The sequence below is a fragment of the Liolophura sinensis genome, chromosome 1, assembly GCF_032854445.1.
Source record: "Liolophura sinensis isolate JHLJ2023 chromosome 1, CUHK_Ljap_v2, whole genome shotgun sequence".
Classification (NCBI taxonomy): Eukaryota; Metazoa; Mollusca; class Polyplacophora; order Chitonida; family Chitonidae; genus Liolophura; species Liolophura sinensis.
In genome coordinates, this window is record NC_088295.1 from 7,767,726 (window position 1) to 7,781,618 (window position 13,893).

The window sequence follows — 13,893 nt, forward strand, 5'->3', positions numbered from 1 at the left end:
CTACTCGTATTAGAGACTCTGTGTGCCGAGACCTGCGTGAAAAAATGTGCAGCTACAGATCTGCTGCAAACGTAGATGACTTCTCCCTCAGGGCGCGTGGGCTTTGAGCCGTAAAACTCTCCGTTCAATGGCAAGGAAGAACAGACCTATGTTTCGTTGGGATGTCACAAAAGCGTGTTAAAATGCTTAACGACATGTATGTTAGTACATGTGCATAATTGGCTTTAAGTCGCCATTTGTTTTGGATAATCCAGAATGAGTGTTCTGCAATTCTAAAAATAATTTAAGCATAATACAGTGTTAGCCGCTGTGTTGTTCTGGTGTTCCTGTCAATACTTTGAGATTAATGAGATGTGAGTTTCAGGATGTAAAGTAGGCCTACATGTACTAGCTTCTTGGAGATGTCAATAGCATGGTACCTCTAATAATAGCCTACCTTAATTAACATCAGGTGATACTGGCTATACCGAAATATGCAGTGAAAGTCTGAAGAAGCCTGTCTGATCGTGGAGCAGTATGAGAAAACACAAAGTCCTCCGAATCATGAACGATACAGTAAATCCAGATTTTTGTCATAAACAGTTCACGATGTGAGAAACCCGCTACTGGTTGTTCGTGAGAGAAAAATCAACCATTTTACCGTCTATACCATATATCTTTAATACGTGACAATGACATGTGATAGAAGTTAATACTTACGGAATGTTTTAAACGAGGAAATAAGGGATGCCGCAGGTTCTCCTGGAGGAAAACCTGTAGGATACAGATACCCAGTGCCGTTTACCCGCTTCACCCAGCGTGGTCGACCTTTTCCGCTCCGTCATAATGAGATAATGCAGACCTAGCAGCGACTTTCCCTCGAGCACTGTGAAAACGCATGTGCAGTTCTAACTATATTATATGAAGTGAGACTGTCTTATCATCAGAGAATCAGATATGGGTAAAGTCTGACCGATGATTAGCTAGATCAAGGATTCCTCCGACCATGATGGGTACGATATGAGAATAACCACTTATTACCGATGAGGAAGTGTTGATAAGGTTTAAAGCAGAAGCTAATCAACATGCAGGAAGCGGCTTGATAAGAAATGTAATAGACCCACATTACAGCACATGGAATATTTAACGTGTGCTTCGGGTCACCTCTGTGGGTAAAATTTATAAAAATTCGAAAAAGTATTTATTTGAGGCGAGAGGTTCATGATTGACCGGGTTGAACGAACTGTCCACTAGTTAATTCATAAAAGGCGTGTTTAGCTTATATTTTATAGCAGTGTGTGTTTATACGCATAGCTATCACTGTACTGGTTACCTTGTCAGAATCTTCCACTCAAGACTCGAGTGGCTGACTAAGATTGCAACAGATCACTTCCAAAATTTATAAAAAAAAGACCAGTACACCGTCGTCGACAAAATGTCCAACAGATTACTTGCACATTTACAGGGAGGCTAGCCCACTGATGGTTGACAAAATTCCAAACATCAATGGAATATTTACAGGGAGGCTAGCCCACTGGTTTTTGACAAAATTCCAAGACATCACTGGAATATTTACAAGGAGGCTAGCCCACTGATGGTTGACAAAATTCCAAACATCACTGGAATATTTACAAGGAGGCTAGCCCACTGATGGTTGACAAAATTCCAAGACATCACTGGAATATTTACAAGGAGTCTAGCCCATTGATGGTTGACAAAATTTCAAACATCACTGGAATATTTACAAGGAGGCTAGCCCACTGATGGTTGACAAAATTCCAAACATCACTGGAATATTTACAAGGAGGCTAGCCCACTGATGGTTGACAAAATTCCAAACATCACTGGAATATTTACAAGGAGGCTAGCCCACTGATGGTTGACAAAATTCCAAACATCACTGGAATATTTACAAGGAGTCTAGCCCATTGATGGTTGACAAAATTTCAAACATCACTGGAATATTTACAAGGAGGCTAGCCCACTGATGGTTGACAAAATTCCAACAGGTCAATTGAATATTTACAAACAGCGCAACAGGCCTTCACAGTTTGGAAAGATTGCTACAGTTTAGAATTGAATAGCACAAGAGACCAACTGTTGATTATGATTGCAACAGATTACAGAATATTTCTCATCAAACCATTATAACCTGATAGTTGACACGATTGCAGCAGTTCATATACCTGAATCTCCTCCATGCGAAAAACCATCAATTGGCAGAGATGCTTTTAGTTTATCTGATTGTCTGCCAAGAGACAAATGGACTGATAGTTGGATGATTGCGTTTGCCAGAGGAAACTGTTGTAATCGACAACAAATTATGCTTTTCCAATAATAAACCGCTTTGGTGAACGGTTACTTTTCTATAGCGTCCGCCTCGAAGTCAGATCTGGGATAAAACGGGTCGGGTCATACCAAAACTTGAAAGGTGGTAATTCTTGCAGACTTTTTTTTGCAGCAATGAAGAGATAGGGCAAGGGAATGGGTCTGGTTGGCGCGGTGTCAGTTTAATGTGTCTGGATGGGGTGTCATCTGTGGTGTCCTCGGCATGATATTTCAGTGGCGTCAGCACTTTGGCGGCATTCACTCGCCCTGCCACAAAAAGATTTATTTATTTATTTATTTATTTGATTGGTGTTTTACGTCGTACTCAAGAATATTTCACTATAATATTCCACAAAAAGACAGAATATATATATATATATATATATACACATCTAATGATTCCTCGTCGTCAAATCGTCAAAAGTACAACGTAAAAACCTAAGCATACATGTATATGTATAACTTTCCAATTAAGCCCAAGTCATCATATTTTTTCTGAATATTTTAAGAGATTTTTGGTAACAACCGAAGACATAACACTGCTATAAGGTAAACTGATAGTATGTAGCAAAATCTAGGTCGTGTGACCCATCAGCTGACAGTGATGTATCATAATGTTTGGTCGTTTGTGCGCAGATGTGTCCTACCTCCGGAAACCAATGGACATACTGACCGTAATGAACGAGTCATCAAAAAGGTCGGACATCCTCCAGAACAATTACGCCATGCACAGGACAGAAATTCATCCATCAGCCACCAATATTCATAGCTAAATATTTTGAAATTCGAAACTTTCCACTATTAACCTAAAGCTGGGATCCGGGCGGATAAGCTCCATCCACTGGGTCGGCGCTTGGCGATCTGTCGCTATGGTGAACCACTTCACCTTGTGTCCTTTATACTCTGATTGCGATCAGCTGCCGCCTAGTGTGGGTCATGTGAACGGTAACATGTAGCACCGAACGTTACCCCAGCATATGTGGTGCTTTACCTCAGCAGTTACTCATTACTTCATGTAATTGTATCTCCTTTCTTGTGGTCATGTTTTCAGAGTAAATGCAGTTATGTTTGAAACAAACCATGGATGGCAACGTAAGCGAAAGAAATAAAATAGTGGTATTGTTACTTTTCTATATCTTCATTTTAAATTATTGCAAATATAATCAATATCGATTTTGTCCCCTTTGTTCGCAATTACGACCTAAACACAAATCTATTCTGTAGATGCAGTATAAAAAGATCCTTTAGTCTCCCAAGGCGCAGCCTCACTCAAAGCCACGCCCTCGTCGTTTAGTGCAGCATTGTGATTCATTAAAACAAGTTCTCTCCATGAAAAAAAATTTTGACATCATATACACTGACGACTTATCTACATCCGCTTTACACCACACCCAAACTCTTCTGGCCTATGCATTCAGCACACACTGAGACTGTTAATGGTAATGTCCCGTAAAGATCGCCAACAAACAGCCAGCTGAAGCGTAATCCTTTAACCAGCGGAAAAATTTATCGACCCCAGGTTTGCCGCGCGACATAATTCCTATCATTTACCTTTTTCTAGCTATTTTCTTAGGTGTTAACAAGTCACTAGATAGACCTATGTTGTTGTGTGACCCGACTGTCTGGGCATGTAAGATAGATAGACACGTATTGACAGCGCATACCTAGCGGGTAGCTGGAAGTAAAGCCCTGTATACGTCTGTAGGTGCTGCCAGTTCCAGGCGGAGGTGTGGGATGTAACGGCGTTATATATAGATCCTCTTTACACCTTCACTATAATCAAACTTAGCAATTACGGATTCACATGTAAATGTGTGGTGGTGACAGAGCAATTGGCCTAATAAATCTACCATGACAAGAAATATTCATTAAAGTGACATGTGTGAACTGGAAACTGGTCATGTTGACATCTAAATAGTTGTCGTGCTGCACTGTCTTTAATAAATAAAAAAACAGCTGCCATAGCGAGGCCTTGACAAGCACAGTTTGCGACAATCACAAATTACACCCTGTTGTCAATCGATGGGACCGAATCAAATGTCAACCTCGTTATGTTCTTTTTATAGATTGAGATTGATTTTTGCTGCCATTCGATAGAGAGAATCTTCATGGCCTTTTGTTCAAAACTGTCCACAATTCACCAGGTTTATCAAACATCGATCATGCGGCCCACAGACGAATAGCCGATTGGCTAATGGATGCACAGTTGTCGGATTATAGTGCACATGGCAAATCCTTGGAAAATACTATATATACCGGGGGGCCTCCATGGCCGAGAAGATTAGCACGCCAGCACGGCGCAATGATCCAGGAGCCTCCCGCCTATGCGGTCGCTGTGAGTTCAAGTCCAGTTCATGTTACCTTCCTCTCCTGCCGTCGTGGGAAGGCCTGCCGGCAACCTGCTGATGGTTGTGGATTTCTCCAGGGCTCTGCCCGGCTTCCTCCCGCCACAATACTGGCCGCCGTCGTATAAGTGAAAAATTGTTAAGTACGACGTAAAATCGCAATCGCACATACAAATATACAGCATGCATACAATCAACCTCAATTCAGTGACGCTTTGTTATCTACTAGTTATTTTACGGGATGTAAACAGACTTATTATACCCATGAATACTTTGTGTTTACTTGATAGAAATGGTTACACCTCAGTGTATATAGGCTTGTAATGTAACCTGACCTTTTTTATGTCAAATGATCTGTACATGATATTAGATCTTCCCTCTTAACCCGAAACAGTTTCCCTACATAATTTATACAAGAGGAGAAGCCCTTTGATCAAGAGAGCGGCGCAGGTAATTACTTAAGATTAGGCAGACGGAGACAAGGACTGTGCCGTTTGAAAGTCGATCCCATTCTTCTAGAGAGAGCACTCTACGTGACTTTCGACGACTCATGGAGGTCTAGGTAATTTGTATTTGAGATCGAGATAACAAAGTCAGTCTGTTGTGTATCCATAGGCATGAATAACACCGATGCCTTTTTGAGGAAATTTACAAATAAAAACGATGTAAAGACGGACATTTGGAAAGAAACACGGCGCCTGTCAGTTTTATATCTATAGCATAAAGATCCTCATGGATTTTTTAGCTTTTGAAATTGATAATGAAATCGATAATGTGATGTGGATTCAAACTCAGGTTTCGGGAAAAAATTATATATAAACTCAATTTTAGTTCCCGAATTTCTCCTCCTCTGTATCAAGCACGTATTAAAACATAGCCTCTTTTTTCTAAAAACCCCGAAAAAGGAGATGTAATCGAAGTCCGAAGTCCTCGTCTCCTGAATATTGTCAACAGCAGTTACGTAGAGAGTTATTACGTAGTCTTAGTTTTCCTTTACACAATAATTTGCTGAAAAGACTTCCCAAAAATGGGAAATATTTGCATCACCCGTCTGTTATTCCGATCAATATGCGTCGACCAGTTAGATGAATTGATAGCGGTAGTCCCAAGCTGGCCGGCCAGTCCAGACTGTCAAATTGACAAGGTGTCAACAGGTGTGTGTAAGTCAGCATGGTATCACGATGGGGGATGGCAAGATCGGTAAAACCTGACAGGCTTGTTGATTATTCAGACAGCGATTGTGTTGACATGTAGAAAAATTAATTGAAGAGCTGACACCAGCTTTCATTACAAGTAACGAAAAAATTGTTTTTACAAACGCGTCCCAATGCATGAATGATATTGATAATATTGAAGTGTGATGCATAAAATACACATGGTCTTACCGATTATATTACCCACACTCATCGAAATCAATTCTGGAAATATACATGATATTGGGATGAAAAATGTCAAATGTTTATCCAAATTCAGACATTATATCTTGGAGTTTAGCCCTGTGCATCAAACTCAGTCCGATATGACAAAGAGCAATTCACCACTGATCGATCAACCAACAGTAAGTGTATGCTTGCCACGGTTATTCGGCTTAAATGACAAAACTAAGTGTATGCCTGGAACGGTTATTCGGCTTAAGTGACAACAGTAAGTGTATACCTGGGACGGTTATTCGGCTTAAATGATAACGGCAAGTGTATGCCTGGTATTCGGTTTAAATGACAACAGTAAGTGTATACCTGGCACGGTTATTCGGCTTAAATGACAACAGTAAGTGTATGCCTGGCACAGTTATTCGGCTTAGATGACAACAGTAAGTGTATGCCTGGCACGGTTATTCGGTTTAAATGACAACAGTAAGTGTATACCTGGCACGGTTATTCGGCTTAAATGACAACAGTAAGCGTATGCCTGGCACAGTTATTCGGCTTAGATGACAACAGTAAGTGTATGCCTGGCACGGTTATTCGGTTTAAATGACAACAGTAAGTGTATGCCTGGCACGGTTATTCGGCTTAAATGACAACAGTAAGTGTATACCTGGCACGGTTATTCGGCTTAAATGACAACAGTAAGTGTATGCCTGGCACGGTTATTCGGCTTAAATGACAACAGTAAGTGTATGCCTGGCACGGTTATTCGGCTTAAATGACAACAGTAAGTGTATGCCTGGCACGGTTATTCGGCTTAAATGACAACAGTAAGTGTATACCTGGCACGGTTATTCGGCTTAAATGACAACAGTAAATGTATGTCTGGCACGGTTATTCGGCTTAAATGACAACAGTAAGTGTATGCCTGGCACTGTTATTCGGTTTAAATGACAACAGTAAGTGTATGCCTGGAACGGTTATTCGGCTTAAATGACAACAGTAAGTGTATGTCTGGCACGGTTATTCGGCTTAAATGACAATAGTAAGAGTATGCCTGGCACGGTTATTCGGCTTAAATGACAACAGTGAGTGTATGCCTGGAACGGTTATTCGGCTTAAATGACAACAGTAAGTGTATGCCTGGCACGGTTATTCGGCTTAAATGACAACAGTAAGTGTATGCCTGACAACTGCGTGACCAGAAGTGTTTCTAACATTGCCACGTGAATACAGGGACATTTGACAATTTTCATAATCTTCATTTTTCTGTACAGGAATGTTATTCGGAACCATGCAATCGGAAATATCGACTGACGTGAATATCGTAACAGAAAATTACACCGATGACATAGTTTTAGATTCTGTTCATATACATGACAATGTTTGAAAAAAGAGACTAAGATGTCGATGATTTTTACTAACTGTTTAGAGGTTTCTAGAATCCGCCAGTAAGCAGATGGGATTAACTCTATCCACAGTATTTATCCTTGCGTCCTACAGTGTTTAATTTGACTTGAACTATACTTAACGCCTTTCTGAAAAATCCAGCATACAATTACGCTGGCGGCAGGGTAAAATTATTGTTTGAGAGAAGTGGAACGCTCAGGCTGACACATTTCCACAGACGATGATTAAGACTGCACACATAACTGTCAACCATGAGAACAGACAACTGTGTACACTAAGTCAGTGATGGTAAATGATCAGATGAACTCAAAAGACTTGGCATCACAGAAACAACCCGAAAACTTCCCCGCAAAGAATTAAGAAAGTCACAGACATTAATATAATGTTTGACAACTTGGTTTTGAAAGAATAAATAATATATGGCTTAACACCACATCGCCAGTACTGCAGCCATACCGTGGGGATCAACTTCGTTTGAAGGTTGGATGTTGCTGTAAGGTAACGGTGTGTCTGACGAGTCATGCATTTAAGCCAATATCTTAATTTCTTATGTATTAAAATCTATGACTGTACGTGTAATGACACAGCACTGGATAACTCAAACTTTAATGACTGTACATTTCTTAAGATTCTTTCGATGAGTTGAAACAAACCCAAGCCAGATAAAGAGCAAGCCATGCTTAGCTGACTAAACAAGCCATCACAATCGACATAGGAACTGCCAACAAGTCATTTGTTCTAACCATCACCAAGGTGATTACGGTTGAATCTCAAAATATCCACTTCATCGTTCAGTAACAGAAATAAACACCTTCTATTTAATATTCCTGGTGGGCTTGCAGTATCACTTACGAACGATTCACCCTGATTCTGAGAAGTCCATGAACCCAGCGATGAAGTAGCATCAATGACTACTTTTCTCAGAAACGATTTAATGAGAAAGTAAGTGGCTTAGATGACGAGATTACTCACATTGAGACTAATGGTGCCCTTCACAAAATAAAATATGAAAACTTTTATAAAATTATAAAATAATTTTCCCAGAGACGGAACAAAAGGATAAATACTTCTCAGAAATCTTCTAGGAAGAGGAAGATTTGCCAGTGACTTCTCTCAAAACGTCATATCAAGAGATAAACAGGGAATTCAAGCTGCGGTTCACTGACTTAATGTGGAGGAATTCAATGGCAATTAAAGCAACCGTTGTGAAATGAGTCGTGACGAAGGATTCAGAAATGCTTTGAGTAGTCTAACACAACATCTAAAGCGTCACGTGTAACCACCATCACATATGTCAGCACGTCATGCGGACTGCCTTCAATGCCTGTATAACACTTTACAAACACGATTCATGTAGGTAAACCACTCTCAGCAGAACAAGGTAGCAATCACACACAGTCTTCCGTGCCAGCGTTGTTTAAGTAGATAAACAACCCACCCATTGAAATCGCACATTAAACGTTTTGGTTATTATAATTTAAGATAGCTTGTGTGATGTCATTGGGATCATCATATATATAACAAACCTCGGCGATGACGGAACTTTTAAACTCTATGTAGACAAATGGCTTCAACCCGAGCATTCTTATGCAATATATTAATTGCTCTTGATTATCGGCACAACAGGCCTGAGGAACAAAGGCTTCAGCAGTTCTACTCTATAGCGATTTGTGCTTTGGCTTCAAATCCACTCATCTTGCTTAGAATCAGATGTCTTCGGCGATCTGAGCTAAGCTGTTCATTGTAACAGAGGCCGGATTAGCCAGAAAAATAAAGGCTTTATTGTCTGACTTTTGTCAGCCATTGTTTCTGATACACCACTTTTGTGGCCTAATTTGTTTTACCTAGACATACTATGACTGCCTTCATCCCTAGATAGACAGCGCTGAGTGACCTGCTACACCTATCGCACACACAGTCGAAGGGGGGAGTGTCCGAACTGATGAGAGCTGGTGAATACAATGACGAGGCTGCCTGTTGGCATGGTATAATGGTAATCAGCGTAAATTATGCCCGAAGCCAAACCGGTCTGTTATAGTTATGATCTATGGCCGTATCCGTCCGCATGGCTATAACCCGCTTTATCACAGTGTTTTTTCCACTATGCTGCTTTGAGAAAAGCAGATGAGGTATGAATCTGAGTAAACTGTTATTCGCACCAGTAATGAGATTAACGCTCGGCTGTTTCGTAACGAAATTACTAAGCCGATGGCAAAAACCCAGAATGGCTAGCTCACAATTTCTCTCTTATTTTCACGCCTGGTATTTGTTTTGGATATTCGTAATAACCACTTTTACAAAAAACTACCAATTTATCATAGCTGCGATATTGTTGGATGAGAGCAACGAATAATGGCTTACAATAGCTAGTCATTATAATTATAGAGCAAACTTTCTAAACTTTCGATTGGTAAAACTTCACATGGCTCCGCTAAAAGATGCCCAATTCCAACACTGAGTATACATACATTTGGTGTCTAAAGAGAAAATCATAAGTTGAGAAAAGTACAATCATTGTAGTAAGCTGATGTAAATATGATACATCGGTTTTAGATACTTATTTTCAGTTAATGATTCCTTTGACTCGTTGTCTCAAAACGACTCTTTGACATCATGTTTCCAGCCAGATGTTGCTTCTTTATTACGTTTTGCTGGATTTTCCATTTTGACCGGTTTCAAGCTGGGGTTATCGAACGTTTGAATTGTCATAGAAGCCAGCAGCGACCAATCAACAATTAAGAACGAAAGCCAGATTGCAAAACCTGAAACATCCTTATAAGGACAAACCTGAGATTGTCTTCTGGGTTGTCTGAGTATACAGAAAGCTGGAGCAAGCCTACCCTTACACGTCACGTGTAACTGTAAAGAAAATGTTAGTGAGTGGCTGCTGAAACACACCGAACATCAAAAACACTACCGCCGCGCTCTTCTCTAAATCTGTAGGCAAAGAATTATGATCTTTGTCTGTTCTTCTAGGACAATTTATTTTACCTAGGCCTTTTGAGAATTATACATGTGCACAGAGATATCGATTTTAAGCTTAATCACGCCTAATCTGGGATTAGAAGATAGAAAACCACACTCATCTCATTCTGGAATATCTACCAACGACCTACTCGAAATGATTCGAGTAAATACTGGCTAGTGCTAAGAATTTCCCCACTGACTATCGGGTAGACCAACCTTGACAAATCAGGAAATCTTGTCCAATATATGCCGTGCGCCGCTGACATTTGAGCGGATAATACCCACAAACAACAACAATCGATACTAAATTCTTCTTACATTGGATCGCCACGATACGACTGCATTACTGTTGATTTGGCGTTAAGCCATACACATTCATGTCTTTTAACTTGGAAAATCAACGAAATTGTACAAAACAGTGAAGATGTGCCATTATTAAGATAAGAAAATCTGTTTCAAAAGCGTGTTTGTATGTTTACTTTATCAAAGGTGTTTGAACACCCGACTAATAGCTATTCAACTTGACATAAAGATATAAATTCTTAGCGGCATAAATTATCGAGAATGTATGTGTAATGAAATCAACGATAAGAAACATGAAAGCTTCACTTGCAAATTGAGAAAACGCCCGAAAGAGTTTCCTGGTGACAAAACACCAGGAAAGAATGCCCCGGCCTTCACCTCAGACTAAATGAAAACAGAGCGTGTTGCATTCTGAACAATAATAAAGAAAACATGATTGTAAAATGTATATGAACACGTCCATAACATACACTACGGCGGATAGTTTTCAGATTGGAAGAAATGAGAGAGCCAAGGAGCAAACCACCGGCCTTTGGCAAGTAACTGACGAACTTTTCAACCGGTTGCGCACAGATTCACGTCTGCTGCCTGCGCGTTCTGTAGACAGCTTATTGCATCCAAGACCCCGGAAGGAATGGAAGCTGTGGAATCTGTACGATTAAGTGTCTGTGACTGTCAACAAACTATTGCGGTTTATGAGTGATTACAAAATAAGAATGTTGACCGTTTGGTCACCCATCGAAGGTGGGGTTTGTACACCTTTGTGTGTTTGGTGCTTTTGATGTGAATAGCCTTTGTGCTAATTCTGCTCTGAATAAACCATTTTATATTTCATAGAGAATTATTCACGATATTCCACGTGAATAAACACAGCTAGGTTAGTCGCGGCTCAGGCAACTGTAATTAACCTGTCGGCGGGCTGGGTCCTGAACAAATTAACTAATAATGATGTCAGACAACATAGCGGTACTTTCGACAGGTATCGGTATATCAGCAACAACCAACAAACCGTGCAGCCAGTTCAAACATATGGCGAGTCAGGTTCACTGTGCATTATTAATCAAAAGCTGTGAAATACTATGTTCCAGAATATTGGCTAGTGACGCAATGAAGAGATAATATGTATTGGAGTTGTGTTGGTTTGCTCATGTATTGTAATGTACTGATGTTATGATGCAAAACTAAGGGTGTTTTCATGTGAGGACAGATTTATGAGCCCGGAAAACATGGTAAAACCGGGTACATGGCGTTAACCTGCGAAGGAACCAAACAACAGTTAGATTCGAATATGCTGCTTGATTAGCAAAAGCCTTGTTAACCATTTAACAAGCCATTTGTTCAACCAGCCAGCGAAGACCGGTAAGTCTGTAGGGGAATATTGACAAATATGAGGACAAACTCACTCACCAGTGTGTCACATAAATTATTCAAACGAGACTAAAGTTAAATTTAAACTATTACATGGGTGATCTTGCAATGTCTAAATTAAGTGATGTCAAGTACCTTCGCGCCTTAAAGCCGGAAAACTGTATTTTTACGAACACTTTTGAGAATATCACCACCAGAGCCAAAAGAAATGTATGCTTCATCAGGAGAACCTAGAAGTTTTCAGTGGTTTCCCTGCAGTGGAATGCCTGCATTTTGCTTTTATACGAACCAAATTGGAGTTTTGTTCGGAGATAGAAAGTCCTACTGCATAATTAGATTTGGAAACTTTTTATGTTTTAAATGTTTATGACAAATCAAACTATGATATCACTCCTCGTTTATAAGACTTCTAACATTCCAACATTGCGGAGAGGACAGAAATAATGTGATTTGATTTTGTTCACAAAATTTTCAGGGGCATTTTAAACTACACATATAATGTTTGAATGCGAAGAACAAGACAGCAACTTGATATCAGTGGAATTACAAATGTAAGCAAAAATTTGAACCTTCAATGCACGAAAACTGATTGAATTTCTGGGATATCAATGGTTTGTCAGACTACCTCTGTACACGTATTTTGGGGAATTCTAGGCCTATGTTATAGCGTATTGTGCCATAATAAGAAATACAGAAAGAAAGTGAACATAACATTTATCACAATATTTGTATCACATACTAATGGACGAAAAGCAACGATCAATGAATATCACAAAAATCAATAAATATGGAAAACGTTTGCACGGTGAGAGTTGTCTAGCTTGGTCTGAGGTTCATCGAAGGTAACCATCACAAATAAGTTTATAAAATGAGAATCATAGAATTCAATAAGATATGTAAAGCCCTTGCACCGATCAGACTGGTCACGAGTTGATTTGAGGTTCTACAGAGTTTACCTGCACACAGAATTTATTACAAAAAAGTCGGAGAATAGTTAGAACAGGTATTGCCCAGAAACCATTAAATAGCACAAAAAACAATTATAAACAGTCGTCAACTGAAATCTGGCATTTAATGTAATCTGCAAATCTGGCCTTCTTTATAAACACTTGTATTCCAAATATGAACACAATATGAATTTTCATGAAATGTCCAATCAGACAGGACTGATAATTACTTATAAAACACAGTTGCATATTTACATACACAGTTACCTTTGAATTAGCAATAAACCCTTGCCTCCAGCTACTGGAGAGCGACATTACAGTTAAGTGCATGAACTTCCTTGAGAAGTACTAACCAACGCTGGAGCTTTGTGCACTTCACGTTGCCAGCGGCCAGTAAGTGTCGTGTCTGCTGTAACATACAATTTTATGTAAAACGATAAGTGTACAACTAAACGATTCCACGACCAAAAACATTTTTCACTGCTCACATGCAGTAGATAATACATGTAACTGTTAATTCCTATATCAGCCTGTTTAAACCTTCGTTATCACCAACCATATAAGTATGCCAAAGGTGAGCCCCTAATGAAAGTGGGGTGGTTTTACAAAGTATATAGGAGAACTGTACTTACATGTAAGAATGGCATTCTATATATAACAGCTGTTGTCTTAATATTACCTACATCTCATGGATATATGTAGTGTAGATGTGAGTCAATACGTTAAGAGCTACATGTACTCAAGTTTACGTGGAACCTTGTAGTCTTAAATTATTGTGAGAGGTTGCACGCAAGACCTGAAGAAATTTGCTAAAAGCTCAGATTTTATCCAAACCACCCCTCAACAGACTGTCATGCACGATGCAAAAATGTAGTACTA

The 13,893-nt window shown here is 39.6% G+C and overlaps 1 protein-coding gene across 2 annotated transcripts in view; it reads right to left on the bottom strand.

Moving 5' to 3' along the window:
• Positions 1–13,893, bottom strand: part of LOC135466847 (receptor-type guanylate cyclase Gyc76C-like) — a 105,918-nt gene that overhangs the window by 55,108 nt on the left and 36,917 nt on the right. The window contains exons 1-2 of one of the 2 annotated variants that reach the window (XM_064744590.1): positions 2,166–2,252; positions 700–865 (exon numbers count right to left, since the gene is read on the bottom strand). The exons of the other annotated variant lie outside the window; for it this stretch is intronic. The gene's annotated coding sequence lies outside the window, so the exon portion shown is untranslated. Of the gene's footprint in view, positions 1–699; positions 866–2,165; positions 2,253–13,893 lie in introns of those variants that run through there. 2 annotated transcript variants of the gene reach the window in all.